This window comes from Solanum lycopersicum, chromosome 11, assembly GCF_036512215.1.
Source record: "Solanum lycopersicum chromosome 11, SLM_r2.1".
NCBI lineage: Eukaryota > Viridiplantae > Streptophyta > Magnoliopsida > Solanales > Solanaceae > Solanum > Solanum lycopersicum.
In genome coordinates, this window is record NC_090810.1 from 45,172,893 (window position 1) to 45,190,731 (window position 17,839).

Consider the following 17,839-nt stretch of genomic DNA (forward strand, 5'->3'; position numbering starts at 1 on the left):
ACGTTCAGTTTAATAATCCTAATATAAGCCTAGTATTTTAGTTGAAAGTTCAAGAAAAGAAAAAGAGGATAGAATAAAACGTTCGTTGAGATTCTTGCGTGATGTCATGGACTTTCCCCATGGGTTTGATCCCTAAGAGTTTATAAGCTTCCATAGTGTTTGGTTAGTTCACCCAGACGACAATCATGTTATTTTCAGGGATATTTCATTCTTGTAGTTGAACGACTAAAGTTCGTGATAGGTGTTCTTGAAATTCATTCTAAATCTTGTCGTAATGGAGTTTTGATGATTTTTTTGAGCTGAAATCTACAAATTTGTGTGTTGTTTTCAGTAAATTAGACTTTAATTAAGTTAAGTAATCGAATTCAAGTGATTGGGTAAGTTCGATTCTAGGCAAGTTAGGGTGAGAAAATGAGCAAAGAAGTTTGGCATATTTTAAAGGTTGGGGACTGGTGTGATGCACCTGCCAAAGCGCCCCAAACCCTCCTTTTTACGTCAGGCCTGCACCGCCCATATTTCAAGGGTCGTTTTCCCCATCCAGTTTGTCTTCGGTTGCTTCATTTGAGTTTGATTAAATCGCACCTTCATCCTCTTTTGATTTTAACTACACAAAGATACTTCTAAACAATTGAAATCACTCCTAACAAGATCATAACCTTGAATCAATAATTCAAATTCAAGGTAGAGTTAATAGTTAAGTTTTGATAATTTTTCTAAAAATTCTAACAAATTCCATTTGGATCCTTATGTGGAGCCTTCTACAACTTTTACTAAAATTTTTTAGGAGGTCGAGCAAGCGACCATGAGACTGAGGAATGTTTATTCTTTATTCTAAAATATCCAATAGATATTTCATATCATGAACCATAACTGTGGAAGTCATAATTCACATTGAAGGAAGAATTAAAACTAGAGTTCAAGAATGATTTTGAGCTCAATTCTGAATCCTTTGAGTTAAACTATCGATTTGAACTAAGATTTGAGTACGTAAGTATGAGAATGAGAAGATTAGTATACTTGAGTTCCTTATTGATATTTTGACCCTTGAGTCGAGTTGTTCATGCTCATAACTTCCGCATGAATTCCATAAATTGAGTATAATTGAGAGAAGTAGTATATCCAAGTTCTAAGTCTTGAGTATTGAGTTCCTTATTAATTTTGAAATTTCATTCCTAATCATGGGACTATTACATGTTACCAATGAAGTCCTTGAGTTGAGTAGTTCAGGGCTATAATTCTGCATAAACCCTATAAGTCAAACAATCATGAGATAATAAGTATGTGTGAGTTCTTGAGTTGAGTATTTAATGCTCATAGTTCAACATGAACTCTCCGAGATGAACATTATGAAATCATCAATAAACATGTAATCAAAAACCTTTATTCCATAATCCAATTGAGTGAATGTTAAGATCAAAGTCAAGAGAAGTTCGTAGTAAAGTCAAGAAGTTAAGAACATGTCATATAAAAGTTTATAAAATTTTAAAAAAAATTTCACAAACTTTTTAACTTTGTTTTAGATACTTAAGGTTCAAGTTGAGTAAAGGTAACTGTTGAAGTCATTTATTTAAAGAAGTATATGGGGACTATGTATTCCCAAAGAGTTTTAAAATGTTTTCACATTTGAGAAAGAAATGGAGCATTGATTCAAAAAGAGAGGTTTTAAAATAAGTTTTGAATAATTATCTTGAATCAAAGAAGAAGTTGTTTTTCAAAATATATGAGTTAAATATAATTTGGGATTAGTATTGACTACCGATATGGGGATTCCAGTTCATATTTAACTCAAGTCTTCATAAAACATATAACCATCATGAGTATTAATAGTTAATACTTTTTAGATGATAAGATAAGTTAAGATAGTGAATCTACTAAGTTAAGCATTCTATATGACGCCAAAGTATAGGACAATTCAGGCAGTGTGGAAACACCTCGTATCACCATTTAGGCTTAAAGTTGTGGTTGTCGGTTAGAAAAACTCCTACTGTACTAATTTCATGGTTGCTCAAGGGATTCTACTTAGTATGAATTTGGTATAAGACTTCATTCATGCATTGTGCAAGCATACTTTAAGAGGGAACATGGTATCTATTTTATGATATTATGACTATGAGTTCACATCAAGTTTTTAACTAATTTTTTATTATATTGAACTCATTTTAAATTGCTTTATATTGACATGAGTTCGGTTAAGTATCAGGAGTTGAGTATTTTTGGTGGAGTACCTTAAGTTGAGTATCTTCAGTTGATATGTGCTACATTGAGTCTATTAACTTATATTTGAGTTGAGTATTGAATCTGTGAGTTCATATTTTATTCTTAAGTATTGCTTGAGTTTGAAGTTTTAGAAGAGATAAGTTTTTTACCATTTTTTTTCAAGTTTGTGCTTATTTTATGTTTTAGAATTTCCCTTATATGCTCGTGTATTTCATGTACTGTACAATTTTGCCTTCATCATTTGATTATGAAGACAACGGTATTCAAGATAATTAATAGGAGCTTCATTGATACCTTTGAGAGTTCAAGTTAGCTATGGTAAGCCTCCTTGATTCTGGAGGATAATATTTACTTTCTGTTTAGTCAGGATGTCGTGGGTCTTGTCCCAATTTCCATCTTTAACAGTTAGAGGCGTCATAGATAGTCAATATAGTTGACAAGTTTGTATCATCTATTTTATTAATTTTTTTAAAGAATTAAGTTTCCTATATATTGGCAAGTTAACTTTTATTTGTAAAGTTGAGTTTATTTTATTGTTATTTCAGTCTTAAGCTTTTCCATGTTTAACTTAATCTTCCTCTTATAGTAGTCTATGATGAAGGTTTTCTTGGAGACTTGCATGTTACACATTGAAAATCCAAGACTCATGGTAATGACTAATATATGTGGCATAAAGTTAAAGCACTATTTCTAAGTGTATTTTTAATGAATATAGGTCATTTAGAAGGTTTAAGAACCAAAACGCATAAAGACGTCCAGGATGTTGGTTCAAGGAGATGTTAGTGTGACTTAGTCTTTTTACTAATTTTTAGAAGTTGTAAGTGTATGAAAATTTGTTGAAAGGTACCTAATAGGTGTTTGTGTTGTTTCATGATTGGAACGTATGGGTACGACTCCCTAAGGACCAACCAAGGGCCCTCGAGGAGAACCCCTGCAGTTTGATGCATCATAGACTGGCAGGGTGCATCAACGGGGCAGATGATGGTCCGTAAATGGATCGACGAGGCGCCGAAGCCACCATCGACTCACACTTAGAAAGATTTGTGAAGGCCTTGTTTGCCTAACTACTGTTACACTCGACATAAAGGTACGACGGAGCATCAAGGCCACATTCATCCCATACATAGAAAAATTAGAGGAAGATTCTCCTGCAAAGTCTCTAATAGAGACGACGAAATTGTAGGACGGAGGATGGATTGTCGGTCGACCTACCGACGGACCGTCGTCGGGGTCTCATCGGTGAGGGTTGAATTTCACTGATGGATTTTAATGATTTCATTTAAATTTATTAAATGTTTTAGGGGTTAGTGATTTATTAAAGGGAATCTCATTATGTTAATTAATACCCTTTATAAATACCTTTAACCCTCATTAACATAAAGCCAACTCTCAAAATAAACTCTCTTCGTTCTCTCTTATTTCTCTCTCTACAAGAACTCACCATTGAAGGCTATCAAGAACTTGGATTTGGAGGATGGAAAAGGGTTGGTTATTCATCAAATCTTTGAGAAATATTAAGGTATGATCTCTATTTACGTTTGAGATCTTTCTTCAAAGGGTTCCATCAACATGGATTTCAAAAAGTTGAGTTTCTTATGGGTTTGATTCAATTACGAAATTGAAGTTATGGATTGAGTTGTTATTGAAATCTAAGGGTTATATTTAGTATATTTACATGTAATTCAACTTTTTATGATTATTGTTTATGGATTGTTAAAATTGAAGAACATGATCCTCTATCCCTAACCCTAGGCAGTGATCTTGAATTATGTTGTATGTGTATTAGTCAATTGAGTTGGTTGTTTATTAGAGTACTATACTATGGTGATATTATGGTTGAATTAAGATGAATTATAGGCCTATCATTTTAGTTCTTTAGATGTGATTTAGATTATTAATTATAATATTGAATTAGCCTATATATCTGGTCTGAAGTTATGCTGTAAAGATGAATTGTGTTATAGAGATGAAATTGTCCTTATTAATCTATTGATTATCATTGTGCTGTGATGTTACTCACCAAGTTTGGTTAAGTTATGGGTTTATGGTAAGACCTTGAAGATAAGCTATGAGAAAGACTTGGTAAGTCTTAGAATCTCTATCTTCACTTCCAATTGTGATTAATTGTTGTTAATCCATGATATTACATTGGAGTATGACTTATATTAGGATTATAGGGTGGTATGATGTTGAATTGAAATGTCTAGGTCATGTTATGAGGTTGATTAAGTTGTATGTGCTATAAGAATGGTGAAAACTATCAATGTGCCTTAGAATGTTATGAAATGCTAAAGTGTTAACCTCAATTATATGAATTGTGATGAACGGACTTAAACTCATACAATTTTTATTGAGCTATTGATGATGATGATGATTATACAAGGGGTAGCCCCTAGACATAAATGAAGTTATGATTGATAATTAAAGGCTCTCCGAAAATGTCATGACTTAGGTTAGATCTTAATCTTAATAATAACGTTCAGAATGATGTTTCAAGACCCACAATTAATTTAATAAATTCATTTCAAAAAGGTAAGAGACACAATGACAAAGAAAGATCTTGACATCCGGAAATTAGCTAATATGAACTAGTTGACGTCCCTATGTTGGTAAGGGTTTTATAATGTCAATTGAGGTCCGATTTAAACTTTCTTTTTTTTTCTTCAGGGGTCCATAACGCTAAAAGGTTGGGGAGAAGGAAGCCAAACCTCTAATCGACCTGGACACATAAAGAATTCTCGGTGTTGAGAGAGATTTGAGATTCCGACATGATTGATAATCTAAATAAAAAATGGGTTGACCGCCTCTACGACAATGTGTCTATGCGGGAGGAGGTAAAATATTTACTAATATGGTTTTGGAAGGGCTTGGATCTTTCAGAGCCATAAGTATCGTACTACTACTAGTGGTGCAGGCGATGTAGTAGAGATGAATACAAATTTAGGTTCCGGTGAGGTGAGCGCAAATATTAGTTCAGATTCAAGTTGGTTTAGTGAGGGAGACCGCGAAAGTCACCCTTATTATTTAAGTATTAGCCGCCTATCCCGGAATGGGATGGAATAGAAAGAACGCGAAGCGCTAGCGCTACAGGGTCGGTTTTTTGGGGGGAAATTCGATCTCGGACTACCACCTAAATAACTACATCCAGAGAGTCAAATAGGTCTGGAAGAAAGTGTCTGAGATCGGGTCGGACGACATACATCTTGGTTGGTTCCACCACCACTAGAGATTGGACACATATATAATCTAGAAATTTTAAAAAGGAACTCTAACTTAGCACCGAGTGAACTAGATAGAGGAGTGTCCCTTCCCACACCGGGAAAGTAGGAGCACTACATTACTCTTTAGCTTGGAGATCATAATGCATGACGCATAAAGAGGATCCCAACTAAATATCCTAGTTCTTTAACTATGTTGCTCCTATAGGAATACTAGCTTGTGGATCCACGTAGTTGCTATGTTTTATGTTTTGGTACTACCTTGTCAAGTTGTCCGCCTTCTTCGGCATAGGTTTTTATGACACCAGATTCCACACTAGATCATGTGCTCTATGTCGGTTAGGGCAAGATGTTCCCAAAAGTTCAAATTAATTAAAGGACTTGAACTCTCACTTGGATAAACTAAGGGGTCTAGCTTAGTCAAGGTAGGGGTATGGTGCTCTACATAGACAGTGCACTAGTTTGTCTTGAGGGGACTCTTAGGAGAAGGTTCTAATATGTTTATGTTATGATAATATATGATGTATATATATGATGACCATGTCATATTATTGATACTATATGTTGATTAGTTAATTTATGAAGATGCTTGAATTATAATGATAATATAAGATGAAATGTAATCGTAAATGCCATGATATGTAAAGTTGGACATTGGTCTTTTTTTTTGTTGAGTATTCTTGATTGAGTAAGGTTATGGGGCTTTGCTTGGTCATTTACACTTGTTGACTTTATAGGACCTTGTGAGTAGTTGTCTTGCTTATCATGATATGTTTAACTCTTATTCTTTCTTGTGATATTATTCCTTGATGTTAGGGTTATAGTAACTCATGATTATAAATGTGTTGAAATATGTGTTACTTGTTGGGATAGTAAGCATGTTTGGTTAATTAGTATGATTTAATTGACCATGAATTAATCCACAAAAGGGGTAAAATAGCATGTTTTGATAAAAGTCCCTTTTTAGAATATTTTCCTTGTGTATGTGCATTAGATCATACTTAGTACATGTAGAGTACTAAACCCATTTTCTTCCCTTGTCACAAAATTTTAGGTTCCAGTTATTGAAGAGTTTGGAAGGCGATAACGTTAAAGGATTAAATTCTTTCTTTCATCCAAGTAGGGTAGGTCATAAACTTTCGAGGGCAATGCCATCTTTTAGCTTTGGTTTGGTTTGATTTTATTGAATCTATCATTCCTTTCCTTATTAATTGAATATTGTAATTTCTTATGACCTATACATGGTCTTGTTACTTTATGTAAGGGAGATGCCCATATTATGACATTCGTTTAGATGATATGAGACGAGACAATTGTTGAGACTATTTCTATATTTTTATGTGGATATATGCAATAAAAGTAGAAGGCTATGTAACCTTCCTATATGAAGGGTCTATGTATACTCGATATGAATATATATTATTTGTATGTAGAGGTCTATTTAAACCTCCGAGTAGCAAAAGTAAAAGTTTTAAATTTTTCTGCATTATCAACCTATAAATGTAATGGCATGAAACTAAGAGGCTAGTGTTAGTCCTTTAAAAGGATGACAACGCAATGGTTCTTGAGTGCCTATCATGTCCATGGTGTAGTCTCAAGTCGTGACAGACTTGGTATCATAGAAAAAAGTTCAAGAGTCCTAGAATGTCTATGAATAGTATGTTCAATATGTTTGTGAGAGCCCCTCTTTTATAAATGTGGGACTACAAACATTTAAGTTAAGTTTCTCTCCTTTTATACTCTCAATTGTGTAATAGAGCTAAGTCATAGAGATCTATTTTATCTCGTGTGTTCTCATAGTCATTTGATTACCCATCATACTAGAGGTGGTTAAAAATGATGTTTAAATATCCTTATGTATGTGTTGTTCTAAGAAAGATCCTTGAGAAAGTCAAAAGATTATAGAGGTTCTTATGAGAAGTCCAAGAGTAAGTTAAGTTTTAAGTTTCAGGGGAATGCATCCATATTCATATGAATTGTGCGTTTGAGATAAAATCTAGTTGTACTCTTTTCCTTAAATCTTCTTTCAGCTAAGAAATTGATCAGAAAGTATGATTAGAGATTGGGCAGTATTTTCACCCTGAATGGTTGCATAAGCTACGAGATCATTAGCGCCCAAAATTACAGGAAAGTATATAGAGGTTTAGTAATCCTAGAAATTGAGATAGTGCTTTGAAGAGTTATATAACAATAGTCATGTACCTAGTAAGTTAGTAATGAGGATTTTTTCCTTAAAGTTAGACTTAAAAGTGATGATTTTTTAAGAGCTCAGCATAGGAGGCAGAGTGAGAGGTGCAAGTCAAGATTAGTTAGAGAATACCTTAACTAGAAAGGGCTTATGATGATGTATCTAGCAAGAAAGGAGAGATATAACAACATTTTCTAAATGTTGTATTTTGATGTTGAAATGTCACTAACTTTTTTACCGATTCGATACCTTATTATCTATAAAGATACAACAAGATATAGACTAAGAGGATAAGGCTTGTATTTGTAATACTAAGTATGTACTCGTCTTAAGAAAATATCTACAAGTATAGCTAATGGTTTTCAATAAGAGAATGGAGTTCCTGCAAGTAATTTATCAACACAGGATGCCAGAGATAATGGTTCGGATAGATTGTTTGAGAAATTAGTGAGATTGTCACATCCGAAGCCTACACTCTAGGTGGGAATGACCCTTGAAGACCATTACTGGCCTCGAGCGTACCCTTGGCTTGAATAATTTCACTTAGCAAAAGACTAAACTCAATAAAACAATGTTATATAATAATTACAAGAATTATAAGTTGGCCTAAATGACACATAAGTCTCATAACAAAATATCTGCAATACAAAGATGAGAGGTTCAAAACTAACTGTTGACTGTCTATGAATCCTCTATAATACTAAGATAGTTTTCTTTTACAGACCCCTCAACATCCTATAAAAGAAAGACTACAAGCGAATAAAAGTGTCCTCCAAAATGCAAGGAGGCTCACCACTGACTCTGAGTGCTTAACAGGATGAACGAGGAACTTGATGATGATGATCATTATTACCTATGTCTTCATCATAAGATAATGCAGGCCAACGAGCAACAGTTCATTGAATGTAAGAGTATGCGAGTTGGAATGCTAGACAACTTAAGCTTCAAAAACCGTAAGAAAGAACACTTATCTTGGCTCTGCTCAACTCATGAATAACTTGACTTAATATAATGCAATAAGACACGGGCAATATATAAAAGCTTGTAAAATTATAAAACTACACAGTTCTTTAAATAATATGCGATAACAAATTCAACTGTACTTATATATGAATTAATATATTTTTTGCGGGATATTCTCTAATCGACAACCATCACTATGAGCCTAAGTGATGGTATTATGTCTTACCTCACGTTGCAAGAAGAGCGCCCTATACCTTGCCATCTATAAACCTGAACTACTAAGTGGATCAACTAGTATATGCTAAAAAACTAAGGAATCATCTAAAAAGTATGACCCTTCTTCAGTCCATGTTTGGTACATGGTTTGTGGGGGCTTCATTTAATATGAACTCTCATCCTTATATCTGTGCTCAATAGTTCTCTAAAAAAATACTTAGCTCATATATTCTTAAAACAAATTTTTCTCTAGTTTGAAGTAATTTGTCAAACTTACCTTTAAAAGAACTATTGGAAATCATAGTTTCCATTTTACTAAAACTAGCCAAAGGCTCTTTTCGAAGTCTAGCTTCCTTTATTGCTAAAAATGTGAAAAATTTGTAACTCTTAGGGATTCCTACTTTCCTTATGAGTTTTGTGAAATGAACTTAACTCTTTACTCTTTGTTTAACTTGAAAATTGAGCCTTAAAAGAGAGTTCAAACGTTTGTTAAAGACTCTTGAAAACTTTAATAACTTACTTTGACTTGATTCTCAACTTTTAGACTTGAATATAAATTTATTTGACTTTGATCATAAATTTGGACTCATATCCTTACTCTCCTTGAAAGAAATTATGAATTCAAGGTTATTATTCAATTTTTTTCATGATTTCGAGGTGTCTAGAAATCATTAAAAGTAATTAGAATCACTAGAGAGTGTTACTACACTTTAATTAGACACAAATGGACTAAACGATGAAACTAGGTGAAAAACTCTCCTTTTGGCGCATCACGGGTGAGTCGCGCCAGCCCTTAATTTCTGGGGCTCATTCTGGGTGAACTGAGGCGTGCCGCCTAGCCATCCTAGAGCTATAGGGGCGACACGCCTGTCTCACGACCAGAATGCACCCCCTAAAAGTTAGGGATAACCCTTGGATCATGACAGGGCGTACTTGACCCTTTGGTGTCTTGTACAACCCTTTAACTATCGTTCATTACATAAGACATAAAAGTAGTGCAAAACTAAAACTTTTCACGACGTTTAATAGAAAGCTAATTTTTTTATAAATATTTAGAGAATCTCATCTTCACAAGCCAACTTAAATACACGATATAATATCTTAGGGACACGACCCTTTACATTGAAAGAAAAATACATAATAAGTCTTAATATAGAACTAAGAAAAACATAAACTATATCCTCGAATATATGAGGACATACCAAATCTCGAGAGAGTAGATTTCCCAAGCTATGCCTTCAAATCTTCCAAAAGCCTTCAAATCTACACTCATAGATTATAGAAAAGTATGGTCTTAGTACAAAACAATATACTAAGTATGGCACATGCAAAAAACATGCAAAAATAGACATTTTAGTAAAATAACCTTTTATGCCAAATAAGTAAATCATTCAGGATTTTAGCAGCACATCAACGTAACAAACATCATTTAACACTTAGAGAGGGATTTCCATAATTTTTACAAAAGAAAGCATTTTACGGTAACTTTCAAATTTTTACAATGAACTATATAAAACATTACACTGAACCCATTTGACTCCAAAAATAGTGAACTCCCAAGGTATTGCCAATGAGGAAGTGAACTCATTTCCGTAGAAGTTTACCTAATCGAGGTTATCCTAAGACTCTCCAAGGTAATACATGAAGGAAACGTCTAAATATATCCTTCAATACACACCAAGAATATCTTTAAGACTACACACCAAAGGCTTACTCCAATCGGGATAACAAGTCACCACTCAATCAGAAGACATTATAAGAACAATCAACAATACACCAAAGACTTCCCTTTCGGAATGCCTACTTAGTGCAGTGAGTAGAAGACATTCCATACCACAACCTACCCTAAGTAGTACACTCATTTAGAATGTTTTGCTTTAAGACTCCCCTTTCGGAAGGTACAACTCAGTGTAATGGATAGATAGCGTCCCATACCACCACTTACCCTAAGTAGTACGTCCTTTTAGAAGACTTAGTTTAATAAATTAACATAAGACTCACCAGGACTCCCCTTTCGGAATGTGTACCTAGTGCAATGGATAAATAGTGTCCCATTCAACTACCTACCCTAAGTAGTACATTCTTTTAGAAGATTTAGTACTTTTATTACTTTTTGTGAGAAATAGCTTAACAACATTAGCCTATGAGAGCTATACATGTAATCATGGTATTAACCCCTATGGGATGAGAGATCCTAATTGCCTAGACTATGGTCATTTTTTAAATATTTTACATGGCATAAATTGATACCGACACCTTTTAATTTGGTAAACTAACCTCAGTTAGAAACTACTTATGAATCCTTTTTCGGTTTACACGCATTATCTCAAGTTTTGGATCAAACTAATCTATTGACCCAAATAGTTCATGGGAGAAAATTAAGTTATTTGTTCCTTGGAGGACTGACAGGCTGCACTGCTAGTTGTCGGATACGAGATATCCATCCTAGTCACTATGGACGTATTTGCCCAATTGACACATTCAAACATTCAAGTGTGTGTGTGAACATGTAAGAAGACCTTGCACATAAACATCTTTTCATTCACATTACTTGTATAAATGCTTTAGACCTTTATTCATCAAATCATACACTTTACATGCTTCACATAATCATATACTATTTTAGGCATAATCTAAGTCACAAATGCAATCCAAGCTTCACAAACCACAATAAAAGACCCATTTTCAATATCACCTCATTTCACATATTAGGACTTCAATACCACACTCACAATATGTACAAACTAAAATCAAGTTTATCAAGTAAACAGCGCCACGAAGAAGGTGGACCATACAACTCAAGGGTAATTTATAATATGAATTATACAATATAAGCAATTAACCATTTAACCAATCCATCACCACCTATAACCAATTTCTCAATAGTTCATCATAATAAGGCCCTTAGGGGAGACACAAGAAAACCGAAGTTCATTCCCTACACAAACATGTTCACTTAACCCATTTCTTAAGATAAAAGTTTGAAATATGCATAAACATGAGTTCATTAAGGTTTGGATATTAAAATAACCAATTAATGATAGAATATAAAAATTTGAATCATTAAAACAATTTTAAAAGAAAAGCCATGCTTAAAATCAAAGATAGAATAAAGTAGAGTTTTGAACACCCTTTTTGGAATCTTTTAGAAAGGACTCCTTGAATGGAAGAGGGTTAAAGGATGGATACCACACCTCAATGAGAAGGAAAACCACTAATTATGGTGAAGAAACACGTCCAAACCAGCTATCCTAGTTTTCCTTGAGTCTTAGCTCCAATGACGACTTTTAGAGAGAGTTCTTAGGAGAGGAGTTTTGGGTTTTAGGGAATGAGGTCTAAAATTAGGTCTTAGGGTTTGAAATACTTTAATATGCCTAACTAACCCTAAAACAATTGTACTATGTCCTTAAAAGACTTGGGTTAAATTTACCAAACACCACAAGCCAAGGCAGCCCCTTAACAACTGTTGCAGGTTTCACAGACGAGACCTAACAAACGGACCATTTGTCCATGAATGGACCATTGGTGGGGTCTTGTGGGTTGAAAATTTGCTCCATTTTGAGCCAGGATTATTAAACATGAGATTTGAATCGACGAGGCAAGTCGAAGGACCGTTGGTTGAACCACTGACCATCTATTGCCCTCGTTGGTGGACACTGCCAAGGCATTTTGTGTCCGTCTCTAGGGACACTTTTAGGTCCTAAGTGGGGTCGTAACCGAATTTTAAACCCCTAAAAATTGTCATATAGGTCTTACGAATATACCACATCAATTTCAATGAAAACAAACACGTAAAACTCACTCAAACAAATGAAGACACACAAGCACTTTCTAAGGCACACCTTTCGAACGTCATGGACGTTCTTGGTGGTTTGACCTCCAAACATAACCAAACTTCACACACTGCCTAAGAAAACTAATTTAACTCATTTGAACTTAAAATAAACTCAAGAAACCATCACAAATCTCTAGTTCACCTAAGTTCGTTTTAGGGCGTTACAACCTTGCCTCCCCCAGGTGCATCTGACGAACTTTTTCTCTCGTTTTTCAATGCTAAATCGTCTAAAATCTCTAGTTATTTCCCGAAATGCTTAGGATCATTAATACCCAAAATAACTAACAGATTTAAATCGAAAAAATGCGAAAATATGAATCTATTCAACACTTGGAATTCAACAACTCAATTAACAAGAATTTAACAATGTTCTTCAAGAACTTCACTTTTATAATTCAACAATTTTGAAAATAACATTATTGAAGAATATTTGCTTATGGATGACCTGAACCTACACTGAATTATCTAATATAACTTGATAGGGATCACCCCAATGAATTTCACTCACAAGCTTAACGTTCTTGGCGAATTATTTGAATTTTCTGTACCTTCCTCTTATTTTCTCTCTTCTCTATGTCCTAAGCATAATTCTAAATTTCATAAACTGATCTAATATTTGCTTTTAACACCCTAAAGAAAAACAAGAAATTAATTATTGAAAATACTAGTTTGTCCTTCCCTAAATATGGATTTGGACTTTCCTCAATCAAACAACCAAACTTTCGAAAGTCATAACTCACTCATACAATATAGAAATCGGAAAAACTTGGTGGTGTTAAAAATAACTTCTGAAGTTATTCCTAACCATATAAAGATCGACCTCTAATTCATACGGAGATAGAAACTATGGCTTCTTAAAAATGACCAAAATTCAGTTTATTAACATAGATAAATTTTCTAGGTAATTCCTTTTCTTTATAAAAATGATTATTTTTAGTTTCTTAGCTTATTCCTATCTATTTTGAGTTGCGAGATTTTACAGAGATGACGTCAAAAGTTGGAGACTGATTTCACATGTACTCCTGAAATGTTGTTGAACAAAGATGACTAAATACAACTCAAATAATACCGCGTGAACTTATACAAATATTAAAACTCCATAAATACACAAAAACAACATTAGAACATATTAGACATAAAAAATTATCTTACCAAAAGTCGCAATGATAAATTAATTGGTATTATTGTTGGCGGTTCTTGTTAAAGTTGGTAATAATCAACGTGTTTTTGACAGGTACCAGCAGAAAGCAAAGAACTTTATGCATTCATGTCTTGAAAAAGGTAACAGAAGTACCAGAAAACTACTGGATTTCTCATCAATAGGCAAAGATGGAACAATATGTACTTTATTAGTAGCTCTACATTCTTTGCCACTACTTATTCTGACTATTTCGCGCCTACTATAAAATACCTCCAGTGTTCTTCTGGTTCAGTTTCACCAAATGAGCTTCTATAATTATCTATGTCCCAAGTAAAGATTTGAACATTGATAGAGTGCTACAAACCTGTATTATGATGATTCATCATAAATTGATGCATGTAAGTAGTGATGTGTTGTTTGTGAGATAATCATCATGTTTGTTATGGTTTTAGGTTGACTAGATTCTTGGTGACAACCCAAGAGAAACAAGTTACATGGTGGTATATGGAAACAATAACCCAAGAGAGGTACACCACAAAGCTTCTTTCTTTGTCTCATTTAAGGTTAATCCATGTTTTTTTAGCGGTCAGACAGGATATGTTGCCTTGTATTGTAGAAAAACAAGTGATCCTAATGTCTTTACCATTTCTCTTATTTGTGTACCTCATGCCTATGACAACTAAACTAATAAAATAGATAACTATGAGCAACATGAACTTGCCAATTACAACAATGTTCTGCTAATCGATGTGTTGTCAAGACTTCATGCTGGTCACAACAGTTACAATAAAGTCCTCCAAAGTAAATTTCAATGATTTAACATATTTTTTTGAGTATTTCGATGAATCATCATAAATGATTAGTTTTATCTAGGCGTCCACCAACTATAACATGCTTGGGATTGCAACATCGTTGTTGTTATAGTACTAATATCTTCGTATAACTCATTTAGTCTACAGTTCTAACATGTAATATAGGAAATCCACTCAATGACACATCCAGTGCACTAAATTTTATTGAACAAGAAATTCATACTCTTCTAAATGGTTATGGCAGAATAATTTGGTCCTCCTATTCAACAAGACATAGGCAAAATCTAGTATAGCAACTCCTTGATTAAGGCAAGCATGTTGTTTGAGATGCAACCAAGGATAAACCTTAGAACTACATGTGGCAAATTTTTGACAATCTAACTGAAACAACTTTACTTGGAATGAAGGTTCTTATTAATCGTAAAACCAGTTTTCATTGCTCATTTTTACCATGGAAGAGCACCAATGATCCTTCCAAACGTGAGTTTACCTTGACATTAGAAATTGGAGTATTCCTGCAAATATTAATTATGAATGGTTCAATTGAAATCTACAGAGTGGGACCAGTGAATAATCGAGTCTTTTCTAATGCACCATCTCGTGACACATCTTTGAATGGTTATAACTATACATAATTATCTGGTTCTCATGAAATATTATTCATGTATGAACTTACATAGTGATGGAACTAAATAGATAACTCATATATGGATCAAGACTACAATGATCATTGGATGACTTGGAAATAATGTTGTAACAAATCAAGAAATCAATCTCATTTCTGTAGTAGTAGTCTAGGTGAACTTGTTTGCTTCTCGAGACTACCTATTACCTCTAATAAAACACGTGATAGAATATCTTTCATTTTAGTAAAAAAAATAATTAGAATACACCTTTAAGGAAACATAATTCCACAAAGCCTCTATTTGTAGTGTCTTTTGAAGCATTTGCCCAAGTGTTTCAACAAAAAATGAACTAGAAGTTGCTTATCCTAATTAGATTACACTATGTAATACAAGAATGATCATAGTCTGAACTTAGATCAATCCCTTCAAAGAAGACTCTGCAGAAAAGCACAAAACTGGACACACATAAAGCAACCTTTAAAGAGATTTCAACATCCTGCAGTAAGCAGCTAAATGTTCAATGCTTCAACTTTATATAATTCCACACTATATTAAACTTACTACACTCCTGAAACATTTGTCCAGTGTCTCCACAAAATTTATATAACATTTATATATCCTAGTTACCTTGCACTCTCCAATACTAGCAAGCTTTAAGTTAATGAATCCTATAAAAGCAGGCCCTACTGAGAAGCACAAGAAGGTCATTTCTGAAATGATTTCTACAGGAAGTAACCAAATAAATATGGTAGAAAAGATTGTCTCTGCTGAGTCCTGTCCGAGCGAGAGTTAGGGGTTATACGTCTGCTATATCTAAAGTCCTGCCCGAGCTAGAGGTGATACACTTTCTACATCTAAAGTGCCTCCTTTGGTGGGAGTTGTAAATAGTGATTTGTATGCTATTGATTATGCTAACATGGTGGTGAGTAAGTATAACAACCAAATGAAAGCATGGGTTACCATAAGAAGATTAACTAAAGTAACAACCTCAATAGATGATTAGAGTTTATCTTTTCGAGCATGTGGTCATAGGCTAATTGTAATTGGAGAGCCTATAGTAATGGTTGTAGGGACTTCTGTAGTGAATTATTTGGTTCCAAGTTAAGGACACCCTCATTAGATCTTGATTTGATGAAAGAGATCCGGTTTCTTTATGTTTAACTCTGTTGTCATGGGTTGGTGCTAATGTCATATTTTCTAATCGAGAGAGAATGGGCTTCTTAAATTATTTACAATATCTAGTTGTGTTTCATAATTTCATCTTGAACTATAACCTTGATTTCCCTTGAGAATGTTGGTTAATGTTTTCCATGAGTTTTTTCTTTGCCATTCCCATAAAGCTCATGTATCCCACGTAAGTGGCTTAAAAACAAACAAATTGACTCCAAATTCATTATTTTTATCTGAGTTGTTGAACAATCATGACTGCTTAGAACAAAAACAACCAATCCATCATTTGATACTGAATTGAAGCCTAAATCTCTAACACCATTGTTGTGGGGAATCATACTTGTATGTATGAAACTAAAATGACCCCAAACACTAAATATACATAAAAAATTTGGGGGGGGGGGGAACTTATGGCACCCAAACAACTGAGAGAATTCGCGTCCGTCCCTTTGCAAGAACCTAAATTTCATGATCTCATTGGTTTACCCTTGTTTCTTTGGTAGTATATCGTACCATCGCACCTCCAATAAGAACATGTATAACATTATAAACTTATCTACTATTTCAATCAGAGAATTTATTGAGAAAATTGTGTTTTAAATTTTCAGAAAGCGCATGGTTATATAACCAAGGGAATAAGCCACCCTAAAATACTCCCAGAAGGTGCTAATGAGTCTATTAACTGGAGAAAGAACACAAAGGGATATGCTACCTAAACTAACTGAGGGAAGTTGCATCCATCCCATAGCAAGAACCTACAATGTCAGATCTCGTTTGTTTATCCTTGTTTCTTTAATAGTTTATTTTACCGCCGCCTCTAAAACAAGATAAGGTATAGATTTGAAAATTTATCTGGCATTTGGATTGGTGAATTTTATGGTGGAATTTTTTTTTATATTCCTAGAAACTGCACAATTATATACCCAAAGGGAATAGGCCACCTTAAAATCATCCCAAAAGTTGCTAATGTGGCTACTAACTTGATAAGGAACGTAACATGCTATGCCACCCAACCCAACTAAGGGAAGTCACATCTATCTTATTGGAAGCACCTAAAATATCAAATCTCATTAGTTTGCCCTAGTTTCTTTAGTAGTTTATCGTGCCGCCCCTCCAACATGAAATCTTATAAATTTGAAAACATAGATTGTAAAAAGAAATGCAGATTTTGTGGAGGAAATCAAGTTTAAAATTCTCAGAATCCGTACGATTATATAGTCAAAGGGAATAGACCGACAAAAAATGATCTCAAAAGATACTAATGTTGTTATTAAGTGGAGAAGGAAGAGTGAATAAATAAATCGCCTAATCTATACAAATGAACTACACATAGTAATTGAGTAAATACGTAGAATGAAGAAAAAGAAATAAATTATAAACTTATTTAAGGAAAAGTGCAATGCATGAGTGTCCCGTATAAATTTTAATTGGATATATATTTTATTAAAATATG